Below are 14,785 nucleotides of genomic sequence, written 5' to 3'. Positions count from 1 at the left end.
GAGACCCCGTCAAGGAGGTGGGTAGCGCGGTCGTGCTGACAACAGAGGTAGTTGGGCCTCTTCCTTTTGCGAGGCACATTCAACCAACCTGGATAGAGAGGAGGGGCTCGCTTAGATTCTTGGAATGCCTCCTGGCCGCATAATCCAGGCAACCACATTGGACTCCATCGTTGAACAGTTGGGGAGGATTCATTCCAACCTGGACATCCTCTGAGACCATAGGTATGAGGACTGCAACGAAAATGTTTCCTACTAGAATGACATCCAATTCACCTAAGAGGAAATTCTTGAGCAACTAGAACATGCCCATCGTAGCCAATGTGGAATTCATGATCGTCTGTGCAAGATTGAAGAGTGTTTGGAGCACATTGAATTTCACCAAGATGACCAAGAAATGCAACGGGAGCATCCAACTCATGTAGATATGCATCCACCACGTCCACCACCTTAATATGAATGTCCCTGGATGTGTCTTAATTTTGGCAGTTTTTTGGCTTGTATGACTGAGAAGCCCGCCAAAAATAAAGTGATGTATATTCCAGCTCTCCTTGCCAAGAAATCCAGTTGGAATGAGGCAAAACGAGTTGATAACCAACCATATGTACTTATTTTACCATCAATAATATAAAATTAATGCTTTGATGACTATATATATAAAAGACGTAGTCTTTAACGCGACTTTTTGAAAGCCTTTCCGGCGATTTTTTCCGGTGAAAATCCGGCAGTGATTTATTGGAATCCAAGTTTGATAGCTAATTTCTGCACAATGAAACCGTCCCAGGGGTTTTTCAGGGTGCTGAATCCGAATATGCAGTTAAAAAACCATTTTAACTGCAACAAATCATGATTTCATCTCAATTTCTTCCGCCGGATTCCGTCACCGGAATCTCAAAAAGTCGCATTATAGACAACTCCTATATAAAATAAGAAAAAACTATTATAATTTTTAAATGGTATTTAATATATATATATATTCATTTTTTTAATATTATTATTATTATATATTTTTGGTTAAAAAGTTTAATTAACTCCATATATAATATTTTTTTTCACAAATTTAATTTGCACATGGAACATGCCCAATAATTATTTAAATCTGATTATAGAAAAGTCCGGAAAAGTAACTACAACGTTACTTCTAGATTTGTACGAGAAAATAATGATTGGAATCTGATTAGAACAAAATCCAGAGAAGTAACTGCAACATTACTTCTGATTGTCTGAGAGAATAACTATCTAAATCTGATTATAACAAAGTCCAGAAAAGTAAGTACAACATCACTATTGGTGTGAGAGAAGCAAAACGCAGAGATAAAATTGGAATTAACGTGTTTAAACGTATATCTCTAATAATCTGCATGTTCAATACATTTTTCTGAATGTGGACAAAATTGAATGCATGGTGGTCAATAAATTTGTCTAACCAGTTTGAGCATTAGAGAAGGCTCTCTGGAATTGCTGCATTCAACGCCGGAACAGAGATTCAACACCTCGCACGCAAACATGTTTCTTTCTTGGGTATGTACTGTGCTCCTTACAGTTAGCTTGTTTCTGTACTTTTTCCATAAGATTTTCAGACGCAGAAACATTGACAGTCCACCCACAGCTCCAACAGCATCTGTCTTTGCTTTCGTGAGAAATCGTGACAGGCTTCTCGAGTGGCTAACAGAGCTCCTTTTGTCAACAAGCTCTCACACGGTCAAAATAGCAGGCGTCCCGGGAGGCCGAATCCCAGGCATCGTCACTTCGAATCCTGCAAATGTGGAGTATATACTGAAAACCAATTTCGACAACTATAGCAAAGGGGAACGTTTCAGATTCCTTCTCCATGATTTCTTGGGCAGAGGAATCTTCAACACCGACGGAGAGCTATGGAAGATTCAGAGGAAGGCTGCTAGCTACGAATTCAATACCAAGTCGCTCAGAAACTTCGTGGTGGAGACGGTGCAATGGGAGATTCGGAATCGTCTCATGGTCGTGCTTCAGAATGCATGTGAACGAGGGGAGCCTGTAGACCTACAAGATATTCTGCAGAGGTTTGCATTTGATAATATTTGCAATGTTGCGTTCGGGGTCGATCCCGGTTGCCTCCATCCTTCTATGCCCAGCCCACGGTTTGCAGAAGCTTTTGACTGCGCCAGCAAGATTACCTACAAAAGATTCCTTGCAGTGGCTCCTGAGCTTATGGTAAAAATCAAGCGTCTGCTCAACATTGGCTCCGAGAGACGCCTTCGTGAAGCGCTACGTGTGGTGAATGAATTTGCTTTGGGTGTTATTCGTTCCAGAAGAGAAGATATTGAGAAGAAGGGAGAACCTGGTAGGGAGGACATTCTTTCCAGATTCATGGCAGCTGTTATCAAGAATCAAACGCGGTTCGATGACGAAGATGAGCAGACATCAAATATGAATGAAAAATCAGACATGCTGTTAAAAGATATGGTCGTTAGCATCATGTTGGCAGGTAAAGATACAACCTCCACAGCTCTCACATGGTTTTTTTGGCTTCTTTCTTCTCATCCCCGTGTAGAAGAAGCTATTCGCCAAGAAATTCTGGGCGTCTTAGCCAAACGTGGAGTCGATGAAGAAGAAAAAGGGGAATTAACAGATGCAGCATTGTTTAGTTACGAGGAATTGAAATGCATGGCATATCTCCATGGTGCCCTGAGTGAGTCATTGAGACTGTACCCTCCCCTTCCCCTTGATTCCAAAATAGCTTCTAACGATGATGTGTTGCCAGATGGAACTACAGTAAGCACAGGGTCGTTTGTAGCTTACAATATTTATGCAATGGGCAGGATGGAAGGCATTTGGGGTAAAGATTTCATGGAGTTCAGACCAGAGAGATGGCTCAATATTGACGGCAGCTTTGAGATGAAAAATCCTTTCAAGTTCGCAGTTTTTAACGCAGGACCTCGTTCTTGCCTAGGTATGGATATGGCCTTGATACAGATGAAGTCCATCGTTGCTTCACTTCTTCATTCTTTTACTTTAAAGATGGACGATAACTACTGTCCACAGTATTCGCTTATAATAACTCTGCGCATGAAGGATGGGCTGCCGGTTACCGTTACAAGCAGACATTGATATTCAGTAAGTTAGTAGTTTTGATGTAAATTAGCAACATCTTATATTAATCGATAGTTATTTCTTAGAGTAACAGTAGTAGTTATTTCTTAGGATATATGATGGGCATTTTTATCTGGATTGTTGATAGGTCGAATAGAATATCAGATGAGAATCTTTATCAGGATTGATTAGATGGAGATAGTCGCGGTCAAATAACTTAATATTTGGTAATTTGATGGATATGAGCGCGGTTAATTATTTGACTTTGCTGGTGTTGATGGTCAAATATTGGGTGAATCAACAATCCAAATAAAGGAGGATATATAGCTAAGGAGGATATATAGCCAGGAGCTGGTTAAAAAAGGGGAAAGCATAATAGCAGCCCTTTGTAACAACCAGTGTGTACTTTTTGATTGGTTATGAAAGTAGGAATTTATGGAACTTTTACAACTTTTGTGAGATTTGTTTGGTTTGGTTTTGTATTGTGCTGTTGTTATATTAAAATTTGGAAGTTGTCAGTTGTTACAGAATTTGATTGTAGATTTTAAGGATATTCCAACTTTCATTGTAAAAAAAAATAATAATTTGAATATCTCAAATCCACTTTATGCCCATTTGCACATTTCAAAGTAAATCTAGTTTTATGAATACTCCTAATCCATCGAATCCATCTTGATGCGCATTTTTTCTAGTTCTTTATAGCTTCCAAAAAGAGTTATCTTATTTTTAGTTGTTTTTTAACCTAATAAATCTTTATTAATATATATTTTTAATTTTATATTTAATTTTTTTAGTTATCTTTGCACATTTCAAAGTAAATCTAGTTTTATGAATACTCCTAATCTATCAAATCCATCTTGATGCGCATTTTGTCTAGTTCTTTATAGCTTCCAAAAAGAGTTATCTTATTTTTAGTTTTGTTTTTAATCTAATATATCTTTATTAATATATATTTTTAATTTTATGTTTAATTTTTTATTTAAAAAAGTTTATTCTTTAATATACATGCATCCTATATTTAAATATTTATTTTTCCTCATATTTATTGCTTGAATTATTAATAAAGATTGTTAATATTAAATATAATGTATGTATAATTTTTATTCAATTTTTTTTTTTTTAATAACATATCTGATAATTGTCTAATTCTTTATAGCTTCTAAAAAGAGTTATCTTTTCGTTTTGTTTTTTAACTTAATAAATTTATATATATATATATATATATATATTTTAAATTTAATGTTTAATTTTTTATTTAAAAATGTTTATTCTTTAATATCCATACATCTTATATTTAAATATTTATTTTTTCTCATATTTAAATATTTATTTTTATTGCTTGAATTATTAATAATGATTTTTAATATTAAACATAATGTATGTATAATTTTTATTCAAAATTTTATTTGTTTCCTCTAATAATATATCTAGTTGTCTAGTCCAGTTCTCTAATGATATATCTAGTTGTCTAGTCCAGTTCTCTAATAACATATCTAGTTCTCTAGTCTAGTTCTTTATATCTTGTAAAAAGAGTTATCTGAGTTTTCTTTTTGTTTTTTAACCTAATTAAGTTTTATATATATATATATATATATATATATATATATATATATATATATATATTAATTTTATGTTTAATTTTTTATTCAAAAAAATTAATTCTTTAATGTACATGCATCCTATATTTAAATATTTATTTTTCCTTATGTTTAAATATTAGATTATTAATAAGGATTTTTAATATTAAACCTAATGTATGTATAATTTGTATTCAAAATTTTATTTGTTTTTTCTAATAACATATTTGTATTGTTAAAATTTATATCAATAATGGTAAAAGTTATAATAATAAATGTTAAATATTTATTTATTTATTTATTTATTTTTTAAATTAATATAGTGTTAGGTTGTTAATTGGATATATCCCATCTTTAAGAAGTAGGAATGTAATTTTTTTCATATATATATATATATTATAAATAGAGAAAATTAGTTAAACGACTTTCAGATTTGACAAAGAGGAAAAAATATTGTAGAAATTTAAAGTCATATTTAAGCTAATTTATAAAAGTTTAATGAGATCTAAAAGAGTTTAAAGAGTCTTGAAAAATATAAGTGTTTTAATAATTATTTTTTTCAATGGTAATTTGATTAAATTTGAAAAAGAAAATAATTTGATAATATTATATAATAATACAATATTAATATATTGTATGATATTATATAAAATATATTTTATTAATATCTAAGATCTTTTGGAAAAAAAAATTATATCCTTCAAAACCAATTGCATTTAATAATGTATTGGCATTTTGCTTTTCAAATTTTAATAGTTATAAGGTTGTGATCCTTGTCTCTATTCTTAAGCTTAAAAAAAAACATTAACAATAATCGTTGGTTGTCATTATAATAAAAGGTTGACCAAAAATTTAGTCTCATTACATCACGATTGCATATCTCATGATTGATAACAAAAACATGATCGAAATAAACCATTTATTTTCAACTTTTTACATTGTTTTATGTAGTATATTCCCAAAACAAAAGGGAGAAAGGGAAAAATTTCGATATTAACCTATTTATAAATTATCCCAATAACCGAAGGGAAAAATTTCAATGTTAACCTATTTATGAATTATCCAAAACTGACCAACCAAGAAACAAAATTTACCTAAAATCTAAACATATTTTCATTAACATTTAGGAGGTGGTTCCTCCTTTTGATCTTCCGAGAGGTCGCTTATGGCTTTCAACCTCCGAGCCAATTCCTACGGTTGAGATATGATGGAATCTATTTCATCTTCCATCTTTGAAATCTTAGTTGGGTATTGAAAATGTTCTCCCTAAGCATTATGACACTCTGTTGTACAGATAAAAATTAGTTTTCTCAGTTCCTTCTCTCCTCTCCCTGCATCATGGCTTCAAAGGAATCCAATTAAAAAAAACTCTAAATTCAAAATAGAATAAAAACAGAGCCATCAATCCCAAAGAAACCGAAGCTCGTAAACCGCAACACCCTAAATTACATAAAATTCACCTCCCCGGAAACTGATATTCCACCCAGCCTCAAATGGTTGATTCACAAAAACAGTGTTGAGGTAACACACATGATCTCACATGGCCCAAAAGGCATGGCCAACTTCAATTATCCTCTCTTGAGCGAGCCCATGAAGTCCTACATTATCTGCTAACTATTTTAATTCTTATTAAAAACCATTCTTATAAATTTTATCCGCAAAGAAAGATCCACTTATTGAATGAAATTTCATTAGGGTTTAGTTATTACTTTAGTATTTGTTATTTGTGATTTATAGAAAGTGATGCGAATCAATTTTATAATAATTAAATTAAACTGAAAAATTAAAATTTTATTTTATTTAAAAAATAGATTAAATTGTTAAGTTTTACTAATCTAACCAGTTGACGATGGGTTTAGTTTACAAAATTTTTTTATGGAAGTGGATGGGTCTCCTTCTCCTATGGAGGATGGGTTTAGTTTACAAAATTTCTTTATGGAAGTGGATGGGTTTCATTCTCTTATGGAGGTTGTTTTGCTGGTTCTAGGGGGAAGAGACATGCTAAAATTGAGTCAGCGTAGGGCTGGTGTGGCCCAAGCCCGGTGCGATCTCTTATGGAGGTTGTTTTGCAGGTTCTAGGGGGAGTAGACATGCTAAAATTGAGTCAGCTTAGGGCTGGTGTGGCCCAGGCCCGGTGCGATCCCCAGGTGAATTTGAAGACTTAGATACCCCTGGGTCTCACTTTCTCAAGCCAAGTCAACCTTAGAAAAACACATACAACTTGAATTTGAAAGCTTAGATGCTCTTGGCTCTCACTTTCTCAAGCCAAATCAACCTTAGAAAAACACATACAACTTTGAAAAAAAAAAATAACTTAACTTAACAATCTAAAATATATTATGTGTTTCATTTGAAAAAAAACAAATTGTAAAATTATTAATATGGAATAATTTTATACCTAACTAATAATAATATTGTAATTTTATTTAGATAAAGATTTCACCAATTTTTTAGTTTTTATTTAAGATGTTATAATTTTAACGCTTCCATATTAAAATGTATTTATACGTTTTAACGTAAAAGGTTTAAATTATTTTTCTTAAAATATAAATATAAAAACAAGTGTAACATATGTCATAATAATTTTTAAAAAATTAACATGATTTAAAAAAGGTTAACCATTATTTTGCTTACGGATTAATAAAAAAGATGCCCCTCTTCTAAGTAAATAACTACATATATTTTTAAATAAAATAATAAAATAAAATTTAACTTAATTAAAAACTTTTTAATATTAATGGCACTTTTTATTTTAATAGATTTATTCTAATAATTTTAGAATTATTTTACAAATTTATTTAGCAATATCAATCATGATATTTTTCAAAAATAAATAAAGAAAGAAATTATTTTAATGTCCACGAGGTTAAAGATAGTTTATGGGATAGATTTCTTCTTCATCTGCTTGATGTATTCAGCCCTTTTTCTATGAAGCTTCAAAATAAATGCTCTCGACTTCTCAAGCAACCCCTCGCTAAATAGATTATCCCAAGAGCTAGTTGTCAGCATACCTGCATAACTTTCCTTATTGTCTTTGAAGGCCTCACATTCTAAAATGAAATGTTTTTCTGTTTCCACTTTTCCGGAAGAACAAAAAATGCGTACTCTTTCCTCCCACACTTCCTTTGGCCTTTTCCAGTGCCCTCTTTCACAACGGAGTTGATGAGAATTAGTCCTTAACTGAGCAATATGAATTTTGGCTCTCCAAGAGATATTGGCCTCTATGTATGCTTTTGGTTGATGACTATGAGTGGGATTAAACACTTCAATATAGTATTTTTTCTTTCTTCTTAGCTCCTTATCCCAAGTACTCTTGTTGAACTTTTCCATAACAAAACTTGCATCTCTTTGTTGTTTATGGGACACGCGTTCAAGCAAATACCCCATTTACTAAACCATATGTTATTTTCCTGCATCCAAATTTTTTTTCTCTTGCACAATCTATCATTAAAGACAACCTTAGGCCATCTACCCTCTTCCATTTGTTCAATTTTTTTTAAATGCCTTATGACTCACACCATAGAAATTGCTTCAATAGGAGCAGTCCCTGTTTCATTTAACAAGATAGCATAAGGAACTTCACTTTTAATCTTATATTTGTTTGTAATCAAACACTTCTGAATTTTCTCAATTTCTCTCCATTGCATGTCGGATGTACTACGGGCCCATAGTTCACAACCATAGAGAATCACCGAAATCACTAGAAACCCAAAAAGAGTTTGAATGATTTTCCAGTCCCATAACTTTGCCTCTCTACACCTATTTTGAAAAGCATAAAATGCTTTCCAACCCCCCAAAGTTCTTTTCTTTCTACAACCATTCCAGCTTAGATTTTTGTTGAAGTCAATTATGAGGTATTTGTAATCCGCAACTTCTTCCAGAATGTTGCCTTCAAAGTAGAACTTATGCTGGTTATGTTTTCCTTTCTTAGAGAAAACCACTAGTTTTATTTTGTTGATATTGAGTTGCATCCCCACACTTCTACAAAAATGCTCAAGGGATAGTAAGTGCTCTTGCAAACCAAGAGCCGATTTAGCAATCAGAATAAGGTCATATGTATTCAAAATAAGCCTTATAACAAACTTGCCCAAATAGATACCATCACCCCCTTGCAAATTTAACCACTCCTTAAGCTTGTCGATATATAAACCAAAAAGGGTAGGAGACAGTGGGCAACCTTGCTTGATCCCGATATCACTTCTAAAACTTTCAGAAATGCTTGCTGAAGTTCTAATTTTGACTTTCAACTCTTCATACAACCTATGCACAGCGGCTCTCAAATGTTTAGGAACCCCAAATTCCTCCATTCTATGCCAAGTCTTATCCTTAGGAACTAAGTCAAACACTTTTCTGAAATCAACAAAGCAACAAAAGACTTCTTCCTTTTTCTCCCAAATTTTCCAATGATGTGCCTTAAAGTTATACAATGATCAACTGTGGAATGTTTAGGTCTAAAACCTGCTTGCCCTTTAACACGTTTATCTCTTTCTTCTGCCCAGTTGCTAATTTTGTTTTCTAGCATGCTTCCAAATAGCTTTGCAAACAAAGGGTTTATCATGATGGTCCTATAATTGGAGGGATTATTAACATCACCGCTCTTGAAAAGAGGTATTGCTAGACTAGTTGTCCAATTTGTGGCGGGGCCTTGTTGTATGATGTTGTTGAAGATTTTTGTAATGTGAGGTGCAAGAATATTTGAGCCTCACTTTAGATATTCCGCTTGGAGTTCAGCTAAGTCTTTTGCTTTTCCAACACCCAACTTCTTGATACCCATCTCTACCTCTTGTACCGTGAAGAGTTCAGTATCAATGTTGACCAAAGGGGGAGGGTCAACCTTGGGAACCTGCTCATAGAGTTGTCTTGCATAGTCAAACCATTTAGAAGCTATAATATTATTTCCAATTTGTATCTTTTTCGGTTGGAGTTCATTCCAAAATAATTTGGGATTATTTTTCCCAAGGAAGATTAGTTCTTCCCTCCCTGAAACCATGAAATCAACCTTTTTCTTGCTTAATAACTTCTTGTAATTTTTGACTCTTTCCACATTCTCCTTGCCTTTTTGCATTCCTTGTCAAACCAAGCATTAACCGGAAAGCAATTTGTTTCAGACTTCTTAATTTTTGCTCTTTTGCACTTTGCAAGTGCGCATTGAATTAAATGTGTTAATTCATGACTATGAAGGTTGTGAATTGTAATTTTCTCCTTCTCGAAGAGCCTCTCTAGCGTCATTTTGAAGGTATTACAATTTTTTGGGGTCAAAAGAATTCTGCCCTGTGGGAGATTTTGTTGGACATGCTGAATTTTTGACTCTAATTGTTTCTTTTCAATCCAAGAGAAACATAAATAAATTGACTTGTGATCTGATTTCAAGTCCCACATTTGATCTCCAATCAAAACTTCCTCCATTTTCTCACACAAACCATGCAAGCAAATTACATAATCTACCACACTTGCTCCATTGTAAGTATTGCAAGTGAAATTACTGGACTTTGCCCATCTAGTCAAGCCACTACAAATGACTAAAACAAAGGCCCCACATAGAGTAAGCAATTGTTCACCAAAGAGATTGCAGCCCTTGTCCTCTAAAATTATTTTCCAGTGATGATTACTTTCTTCTGTAAGCCGAATAGGGTCACAATCATCTTTACAACAAAGAATGCTAGCTTGCTCACTTGCAGTCCTAGCATTGAAATCACCCACTATAAAGACTTCACCTAATTGAAAATATGTTGCAATATCCGCTTTTAAAGCTGCAAATAGATCTTTGTGGTCAAGCCCTCTACTTTATAATATTTTATAATAATTTTTCTATTCTATTAGACACAAATTTCAAAATTATAGGATAAAATTTCTACTCTATAAGACACAAGTTTCAAAATGATAATTGCAAAAGCAACATCTTATACGATAAAATTTCTACTCTACAAGACACAAGTTTCTAAAATGATAATTGCAAAAGCAAATTACAACTTCAATGTTTTTTTTGAAATTAAGATACACTCAATTGATATATTTAATATTCCTATGTTTTAACATACTTGAGTGAAAACATACTTGAGTTCACTTGTGGTAAACTCACCAATTAAATTAATCTTAAAACTATTTTACAAATCCATTAAGTTTACATATTATTAATAATTTTTTTTACTATAATAATAATTTTATTAATATTATTTGATAAATGTTCATTTTCTATCATAATAAAAAATAAAGTTAATAACTATGTTGTAAATAATATTATAAAAGACAACTATTTCAACTAGTTTTAATATTTATCACTAATAGTTAATATTAAGATTATCTAGAAAAATATTTAACTTAACATTACCATTATCACTTATCAATTTCTTTATAATTTCAAACCATCACATTATAAAAGTGATTGTCACTTATCAACTAGTTAATCTCTGTATAATAGGCATGGACTTAATTTTTTAATGAAAAATATATTTTAAAAAGTTAAAGAACCACAGAGCTTTAAGTTTATCCTTATATAATAATAATAGAGATAGATTAACTAGAAAGAAATTTAAGGAGTCGCAGAGTTAGATTATCTAGAAGGACATGAAAGCCATTATTGAAAAATTATGGGAGAGATATATTTATTTTAATTTAAAATGTAAATATGAAAAATTTTATTGTATTTTTTGTTCATATTTAGTGTATTTTTATATTTAGTGAATCATAAATTTGGTAAATTGTCTCATTTTAAGGAAATTAAAGAAAGTCAATTTGTGATCAGCAATAACTAGCAACGATATCAAAAAATTTTATATCTGACTTTACACCACTTAAACTAAGTTATTCTTAAGACTAATTTATGAATGTCTTATTATATTAATAAAATAAATTAGAAAAAATTATTATAAATTTATAATTTATAAATAATAATAATAATAAAATAAATATATTTATATACTAGATTAAAAAATAATTAAAAATTATAATTATATATGTATGAAAAATAAATTTGAGATAGTTTATTATTCACATTAGAACACATACTAAAATGGTAGAGCTTAATTAAATATATTTATATATTAGATTAAAAAATAATATGTGTGTGTGTGAGAGAGAGAAAAATGAATTTGAAGTAGTTTATTATTGACATTAGAAACTTGTAGAGCTTATTTGTAATTTTTAGATTTCAAAAGTTGAATTAAAAAAAATAAAATTGCTATGTTATTTTTATATTTGAAAAGTCTTTCAAGATATGCAAGGAACACAAAACATGTTATTCACAAGATATCATAATTGAGGGGCTGGAACATGGGACAAATAAAATGGGTGTATAATTTCTAGATATTTCCCAAACATCCAATAATTTCAAAAACAACTGCAAGTGTGCATTAATAAACTTACAAGATCATGTTAATTAAAATTTTTAGCTTAATTTTTAAAATGTTACACTTCAGACTTTACCCTTTGGTTACTTTGTAGGTAGGAAGCTTCCCAAAACTTATCAAGCCTCAAGATTTCTGCCCCCAAATGGAAATTGAACTACATGAATGTGTTGCTGGGAGGTTAAGGCTCTTGGACTACCATAGGTAAGAAGTTTATTTGGAAGTATAATTTTGGTTGAAGCTTCAATGTCCAGGGGAAGAATCACTGAATAACTTGCATGGTTTCAAAGAAAATCCAACCAACAATAAATCTATTATTCCCTTATTTTAAATGTATCCAAGCTAGCCAATGCCCTAGTTCCATGGAACCTTACAATGGAGGATCCAAAGCTTATTTAAAATCTTCATCACAATGTAATCCATTGGTCAGTACCACAGGTCATCAATACCATGTGCCCAAAAAGTATGTATTTTAGACCTGACAACTTTGACTCTATGAACAAGTCAAGCTTACCTAACAACCCCCACTTTAAACCTGACTTCAGGAAACAATTTAGATCTAATTTGGAAAACCTAAATTCCCTCCCCCATTATGACCTAGGTCTATGTCTATACTTTAACAGTAAGGGTACACATCTCTAACTATGTCTTAAATACATATTCCCATTTAAATTCAACTCCATTTAATAATTATTTTGTTGTTGTTGTTGTTGTTGTTTCTGTCCCAACACTTATGCCTTCATTCTCTCTTCTTTCTACACTCCAAAAATAATCTGAGTGCTTTCCTCATGCTGCCAAAATCCTTGGTCATAAAAAACTTTAGCTTTACCTCAATCTCTAGCTCTAACTCCCTCCACTGCTCTCTAGGTATGCCTAAACATTGCCCTATAGTGTTTCGATAGGCACTAATCCTCACTTTTCGAATTTCCAACACTCCATCCAACAACTTCAGAAGGTTAATGTGTGTTTCATCTACAATAACCTCCATCACAGGAAACCTTAGCTTATAACATGTCCAACACAGACACCCAAAACTACACTCTATGGCTCTTGGTTTCAGACCTCTCTCCCTCCCCAAAGAGTCTAGATCTACCCTAGTTTATCTAAATGTGAATTCCATGCCAAAGTTTGGCACAACAATCAAAACATCACATTCCACCGTTTCCTCCTCATAACCAATGATTAAAATATATGTAACTAACAACTTATACTTCATCAAGAAAAGCAAAGAAAAATCATATGGGTTTAAATGAGCTCCAATTTATATTCACATGAATTCTTTCTAAAGTTAATGTAACCTTCTAAGTGTTAGATTTTCCATGTCTCCACTGTAGGTATTTCCAAACTATCTTAAAAGATATCATAACACTTCCATCTAAGGAGGATTTACATTGTTGTTATCTCTTTTGTCTAGGATCTCATTAATCATTCGTAATACCTTTTCTTTCACCTCTACCTTGTTTCATATACTTTGAACCTTTAAGCATACCATTAATTTTCTTTCCTTATATATTACACTCCAAGCGTTTAACTACACCATCAAATTCTTGGCCTCCTCCTCAACACATAACTTTTCGTATTCGCCCACTCAACCTCCATCTCATCTCTATGTGGATTTCCCATGCATTTCCCTTGGCCCCTTCACTAGACCTTGACACCATCTACTCCATCTATGATCTCATTCAACCATGCAACTACACAACCTCTCAATGTCAACCATATGTTCTACATCTATGAACAAATCTCTTAACACATGTTTCCAAGTTCTTGTCTCACGAAAAAAATGTTGAATGCATTATCTCCAACATGCACTGACACCATTGCATTGGATTCCATGCTCAATTTAATAGAGCTCCTAGCAGGTTGTCCTACAACAAGTGATTCCTCTCTTCACATTAGGGCCTTATTTCATATTCTTAGCTCAATTCACCATCTTGGCTTAGACAATATGGTATCCAAAACCAAACAAAAGTTGTGCCATGGATGCAATTAAGTTGGTCCCTTTCTCAATAGCCACAAGAATTATCTTGCATGTGCTTCAAACATGCACTTGTGATGTCTCCCATATTCACTCATCCCAATGTTCATTGCATCAAACTACTCGTGATACGAGACTGTAACACCATTTGTTACGATTAAAAACGTGACAAAGAAACAATTAACAAAAAAACTAGAAATAAATAAATCACACATAGGATTTAATTTGGAAAACCACAACCATGGAAAAAAAATCCAATAATTTATCTATTATTCCCTTGGCTAAAACATATTCAAATTGGCCAACACCCCGACCCTAGCCAAAAGAGCCCAATACTCGCTCACATCTTGGAATATTACAATGGAGGATCTAAAACCTATTTAAATACATCATCATAATGTAATACATGTGATCCATAGACTATGATGGCTATTACACTGGACAATTCATCACAACAAATCCGATAAATAAATTTAGTAAACTCCAAAATCTATACTATGAGGTTTAAATTTTCCTTAAATTTTTGGATTTATTAAATTATTGTTTTCACTTATGCATAAAACATATAATGTGGAAAATAGAGAAATCACTCACACTACCAAAATAACACAAGATATTACTTGGTAAACCCTTTTAGGAGAAAACTCGATGGGAATGTGAGGTTACTTTGTTATCGCTTTCTCTAAATAGAAATGGTGCAAAGATAATGAACTGAGACCTGTGGCCTATGAGATTCCACAAAACACAAAATATCTCTATTTTACCCTCTCTATCCACTATCAGCTACTCTGCTCATAGAACAAAATACACTAGAATAGAAT

At 32.2% G+C, this 14,785-nt stretch overlaps 1 pseudogene; it reads left to right on the top strand.

Moving 5' to 3' along the window:
• Positions 1-1,503: 1,503 nt before the first annotated feature.
• LOC149263503 (cytochrome P450 CYP94D108 pseudogene) lies at positions 1,504-3,084 on the top strand (annotated as a pseudogene).
• Positions 3,085-14,785: the final 11,701 nt, after the last annotated feature.

The sequence above is a fragment of the Pinus tabuliformis genome, chromosome 6 (genome assembly GCF_031772625.1).
Source record: "Pinus tabuliformis cultivar Carrire ecotype Pingquan chromosome 6, CPIR1, whole genome shotgun sequence".
Taxonomy (NCBI): domain Eukaryota; kingdom Viridiplantae; phylum Streptophyta; class Pinopsida; order Pinales; family Pinaceae; genus Pinus; species Pinus tabuliformis.
The sequence above is the reverse complement of the archived record's forward strand: the minus strand, read 5'-3'. Positions and strand labels throughout refer to the sequence as shown.